This window comes from Lipotes vexillifer, unplaced genomic scaffold, assembly GCF_000442215.2.
Source record: "Lipotes vexillifer unplaced genomic scaffold, Lipotes_vexillifer_v1.1 scaffold988, whole genome shotgun sequence".
Classification (NCBI taxonomy): Eukaryota; Metazoa; Chordata; class Mammalia; order Artiodactyla; family Lipotidae; genus Lipotes; species Lipotes vexillifer.
Genome location: NW_006797916.1, coordinates 198527 through 205030, shown reverse-complemented (window position 1 = coordinate 205030; position 6504 = coordinate 198527).

Below are 6504 nucleotides of genomic sequence, written 5' to 3'. Positions count from 1 at the left end.
CAATGGGGGGGGGGGGGGTCCCTGCACCTGGGAGCTCAGGGGATCCGTGGCCAGCACTCTCCTGGTTGCTGATGATACAAGCACAATCTGTACATGCTTAACAGAAAAGGAATTTCTTCACTACTTGGGAAGCTCAGGCTCTGGCTGGCTTCAGGCTTAGCTGGATCCAGGAGTTTCAGTGATGCTGTGTCTCTCTTTTCCCTGTCCACCCTGCAGCTCTGCTTCCCTCTGTGTGTGAGCCTCACTCTGTCTTAGTACAAGGGGCCCTCCCCCTTGTGCCTGAGGATGACAGGCGTGACACTTCAGTGTCATATTATCCTGGGATGGCAGCACTAATTAAACAGTTTTCTCCTGTTGCTCCAGCAGAGAAGGTAAGCATGGAACCCTGACTGGCTGGACTTCCACCATGTGGTTGGGGGCCTGGGGGCCCTGAGATTGGGGAGGTCCCACCTGGAAGAGAGGCTGGGCCCATGAGCAAGGCGTGTACATTGCGGTGGCACCTGGGAGGAATGTTGGAGCCAGGCTCTCATAGGACCAATTACAGGGTTTGGATTTCCTTCTGAAGGCAGTGGGAACCGAAGGAGAGTTCTAAGGAAAGATGTGATGACCGACTTTTACTTTGAGAGAAGTTGGAAAGTGACAGCCAGCTGGGGAGGTTGCATTCATCCATTTTTCCTCTTGCTGTATCTAGTTATGTTTTCACTTTTAGGTTTACCAGTTGGGAACAGGAAGACATGCAATTTAAACACTGCTCCATCTCGTAAGAAAAAAAGGTAAAACCCAGCCACATCCAGTCTGTGCAGGAGCAGAGGAAAAACAGGATATGAGGAGGAATCAGGATTCAGTGTTCTGTCGCCGACCAGAGCATGAGCTTGGGTTAGTCCCTTCGTCTCAGCGGGACTCAGTTTCCCCTCTGTGAAAGAATGGCTTGGAGTGAAAGTTTCGTGAGGTTCCCTTAACACGACAAGGTCTAGGTTCTGTTTTCAGAAACTGATATCCGGGTTGGGGAACTTAAGCTTCGTGTCACGCTTGGACACGTTGTGGCGTTTTAGAAAGTCCAGGGCCGGGGTGGGTACTTCCAGAACCTGGGGACTGGGTTTTTCTTTAATCTGTCTAAGTAATGTGCAGGGGAGCCTTGGTGACCACACGTGCCCTGACCCCTCATAAAGCCCCTGTCCTGTTGTGGCCTGGTCATAAACTTTCCTGGAAAGGTCATGTGAATTTATCGTTCCCCAATACTTTATAATTAGAAATTATGGTCTCTCTTCCACGTGACACTTTTGAGCTTTAGCAGATCTTAAATGAACACTGTGTACATGTTTTAAATGTTCTTCAGAAAACTTTAATTGCACAAGTTGAAAATTCGACGGAAAAAGTCCTGAACGCTTATCTAAATAAACATACAGATCTGACCTCAAATGTTTCAAAGAATAAATTTGGAATTAAACGTGCGTGTGTTAAAACTCTGGTTATATCTTAAGTATAAAAGCTCATCAAAGAAGTCTTCTGGGGGAAACACTTCAGGGCGTATGGCAAATTCCTCTTTTATAGAGGCCACCAGAGTGGTGGGGAGGTGGGCGCAGAGCTCTCCCAAGTGACCGGGACACAGAGCGATCGGCTGTCCTTGTTTAAAGAAGAAAATGTGAGTGTGAGTGTGTGTGTGCGTGCGTGTTAATGTGTGAGTGAGTGTGTGTGTGAGTGGGTGAGGAGTGTGGGGGTGTGTGAGTGGGTGAGTGTGGGGGTGTGTTTACATAGGGGTAAAAGGGGTGAGATGTGACTTCTCCAGGCTACGCATTTTTTTAGAAGGTTTTTAATTATTTTGCTTGACTCCATTTTCCCACTTCATTTCTTCATCTCCTCCTTTAGGGAAGATGGATAAATAACAACCCAGGTGTACCGCAGTTTCCCCCCCTCACGGGTGAAAGTGCCAGGGAGGACGCTGGGCTCCCTCGCGCTGGACGCCGGCGGGGGCGTGAGGCCTGCTGGCTCCAGGCTCCTCCCTCCGATTCTGCCTTCCCTTTCCAGCCCCAATGGCTTTTCCTTACGCCTCTTCAAAAAGGGCCTCACAACCAACTCCGAGGAGACGCTATCTGAACTCTGAATATAAAGGGAAGCTAGCTTTATTTTAGTTTTTTGACGGATACTTTTTTCCCCCCGGAGGAAAAGTTAATGAACACTAGTATCAAAGGATGAAAGTGTCACCTTTATTTCTCTGGGTCACACAGGAAATATTTTGTAGGTATGTGGTACATCTTTTGGGTGGGACTCCTATACCCTGGATCCATTCTGAAACCCGTGGCCTGCTAACCCATGGCTGAGCGGCTTGGATCACAATCGCTCATATTTTGGCTGTACAGAGGTTTGCAATTTAAGAGGAAGAAAATGTTTTTACTCATTTTCCATTTTTAAAGTCGTGTAAAAAATCTGGAATATTGTTATTCTTTAAATTCCACGAGTAAAATTTTGGTATATAATCAATAACAATGCACATGATGGGAACCTTCACATGACTAGATGTTTTCTTTATGCTCAAAGTGAAGGAAAATGGTCAACTCAATGGAGAGAGAGAAGGTGAAGGAGGAGCTGATTTTACACCAAGTAACAAACCCAAGAAACAGAAAACAGCCTTGTGCTTGCTTCTGGGGTGGGTGGAGAAGTGGCCCAGCTTCCCTCACCACCACGCCACCCTCTTGACTCCCCTGTTGTACGTCTTGAGACACTGAGATCCCCAGCCAGCAAGCAAGTATATTCCATATACAAAGGTAGGAAAGCGGATCTAAGTATGGGATGGAGAACTGGGTCCCTATCTCCTTTTTTGAAGGTATAACATACCTGCAATAAACTGAACCCATTTCAAGTTTAAAATGATACCTTTTGACAACTGTGCAAAACATTTCCATCACTCCAAAAAGTCCCCCTGTGCCTTTTGCAGTCAGTCACCTCGCCTTCCCCAGCCACTGGCACCCGCAGATCTAATTTATGTTCCTGTTTTGCCTTTTCCAGAAAGTCATAAAAACGAAGTTCTACAGGACATAGCCCTTTGTGTCTGGCTTTTTACACTTAGAATAATGCTTTTTAGATTCGTCCACACTGTTGCATGCATCTAGAGTTCGTTTCTTTCTATTGCTGAGTATTCCGTTGTATGGAGACACTACAATTTGTTTATCCATCTATCAGTTGCTGGACATTGGGGTTGTTTCCAGCTTTCAGTGATTATGAATAAAGCTGCATTCAAATCATTGTTCAGACATGCTTTCGTCTCTCTCAGGTAAATACCTAGGAGTGGGGTTGTTGAGTCCTATGTAAGTGTATGCTTAACTTAAGAAGAAACTGCCCAACTGTTTTACAATGGCTAGACCATTTTGCATTCCCACCAACAATGTATAGAAGACCAGCTGCAGATGGCTATAATAATAAAAAGCAAAACAAACAAACAAACAAAAAACAGAAAACTAGCAAGTATTGGTAAGGATGTGGAGAAATTTGGTGATACAGGAATATAGGCGTGGGAGAGGGGGAGGTACAAACTACTGGGTGTAAGAGAGGCTCAAGGATGCATTGTACAACCTGAGGAATGTAGCTAATATTTGGTAATAACGGTAAACAGAAAGTAACCTTTGAAAATTGCATGAAAATTTTTTTTAAATAAGGAATGAAATACTGACGTGTGCTACAACATGGATGGACCTTGACAACATTATGCAGAACAAAAGAAGCCAGAAAAAGGGGTCACATATTGTATGGTTCCATTTATCTGAAATATCCAGAAGACGCAAATCCATAGAGACAGAAATCAGATTAGTAGTTGCCAAGGGTTAGGAGGAGGGGCTGTATTAACCATGTGTTCTATTTTCTGTATTTTATGATGCTTTGACATCTTGGGGCCTTGTGGACCCAGAGAAGGATTGCCCCTCCCAGAGTCAGTGGATTCTTGGAGATAGCAAACAGCTTGCCTGAGGACATCCCTTTGATATGCAAACCAACCAATCCTGAGTGCAAACCCCAACCCTACTCATTTTATCAGTCTGGAACACAGTCCCTGCCCTAAATCACCCCAGAACAAGTTGCCAACAACTAGTGACCTCTACCGCCCCAGCTGCTCAAAGTGTTTCACTATCTAGCCTAAAGTTGGCTCAGCTTGCTTACCCTGCCCTGCCTTGCCTGTCCCACGCAAACCACAATAAAGGCTCCCGTCCACATTTCCCCCTCTCTTCTGCCTCTTAACCACCCCTGGTACTTCCCTGTGTGGCCCTGCCTCCTGTTTCTATGGATCTGTGGGTATAAAAACTTCATGACAGTCATATCTATGTCTGTGTGTCTTCCCATACCTAATTAAAACAAATCCCAGGTACATTTTAAAACAGAGGAGAATAGGAAGTGTTCAATGTGTATACAGTTGCCATTTGGGATGATAAAAATATTCTGGAATTAGGTTGTGGTAATGGCTGCACAACATTGTGAATGTGCTAATTGTCTGTAATGCTAAATTTTATTCTGTATTTCTGTATTTTTCATTTCTACATAGACAATCATGTCTATGAATAAAAAGTTTTCATTCATTCTTTTCTATTATGTGCCTTTTATTGCTTTTTCTTGCCTTATTGCACTGGGTAGGACCTCTATACAATGCCGAAAAGAAAAAAAAAAGTGCTGAGAGCAGAACTCCTTGCCTTTTTCCCAATCGGAGGAAAGCATTCAGATTCTTGCCATGAAGTATGATGTTAGATGTAAGAATAGATCCTCTTTCTCAAGTCGAGGAAATGTCCTTCTATTTTTAGTTTAGAGTTTTTATAATGAATAGGTGTTGAATTTTGCCAAATCCTCTTTCTACGTCATTGAGTTGATCATAATGTTTTCTCTTTTTTAGTCTGTTGATATGGCAAATTACATTCACTAATTTTTAGATGTTGAACCAACTTTGCAACTCTGGGGTGAATCCTACTTAAACATGATATATCATCCTTTATATGTATTGCTGGATTTAATTTGCTAATATTTTAAGAGTTTTTAATGTCTAATGTGTTTGGTTTTTTTCTTTGTGACATCTTTCCTTGGTTTGGGTATCAAGATAAAATTGGCCTCGTAAAATAAGTTGGCAAGTGTTCCCTCCACTTGTATTTTCTAGAAGACATTGTATAGAATTGATATTATTTCTTTCTTAAATGTTTGATAATAGAAGCCTATGAAACCATCTGTGTCTGTACTTTTCTGTGTAGAATCCAAAGAAGTTCAGTTCACTGTAAGTTCAATTTCCCTAATAGAGGTAGGGTTATTCAGGTTGTCTGTTTCTTCTTGGGAGAATTTTGACAGCCTGTGTCTTTAAAGGAATTCTTCCATTTCATCTACCTTGTAAACTTTATTGCTGTGAAGTTGTTAATAACATTCTCTAACTGTCCCTTTAATTTCTGTAGTATCTGCTTTATTCTTTTTTTAAACTAATTTATTTATCTATTTTTGGCTGCGTTGGGCCTTTGTTGCTGTGCACGGGCTTTCTCCAGTTGCAGCGAGCAGGGGCTACTCTTCATTGTGGTGCGTGGGCTTCTCATTGCGGTGGCTTCTCGTTGTGGAGCACATGCTCTAGGCGCTCAGGCTTCAGTAGCTGTGGCTCACGGGCTTAACTGCTCCGCGGTATGTGGGATCTTCCCGGATCAGGGCTCAAACCCGTGTCCCCTGCATTGGCAGGCAGATTCTTAACCACTGTGCCACCAGGGAAGTCCCTGCTTTATTCTTAATATGTGTACTTTATGTATTCTCTCTTTTTTTTCTTATTCAGTCTGTATAGGTGGTAATCAATTTAATGCTTTCATTGATTTTTTTCTATTGTTTTTCTGTTTCTATGTTGTTTACTTCTGGTCTTATCTTTGTATTCTTCCTTCTACTTGCTGTGGGTTTAATTTGCTTCTTTTTGTAATTTATTAAGTTGGAAGCTTCGGTAGTTGATTTGGGAACATTCCTCTTTTCTAATATAAGAAGTTAATAATACAAATTTCCCTTGAAGCACTGATGTACTTGCATCCTACAAATTTTGATATATTGTATTTTCCCCTTTTTAACTCCAATGTTTTTCTAATTGTCTTGTACATCTTCTTTGATGGATTACTTGTCGTTTGATGACTAAATATTGGGAGGTTCCAGATATTGTTCTGTTGTTGATTTTTCTGCTTAGTTACATTTGCACTTAAAACATGTACTTTGTCCTACTTCAGTCTTTTGCATTGTGTTGTGACTGGTTCAGACTATGTTCTATCTTGGTGGATACTCAGTATATACACTTGAAAATAACCCTGGGTCTAGTGTTCTAAAGCATGTCAATTAGGTCAGATTGGTTGAATATTTTTTTGGTACCAACTACTGAGAGAGGTGTGTTGAAATCTCTTGCTATCATTGTGGATTTGTCCATTTCTCATTTTAGTTCTCTCAGCTTTTGCTTTATGTATGTTGAGGCTCCCTTAGTGGGGACAAACACAAGTAAGATTGTTATGCCTTCTTGATGAATTGGCTAAT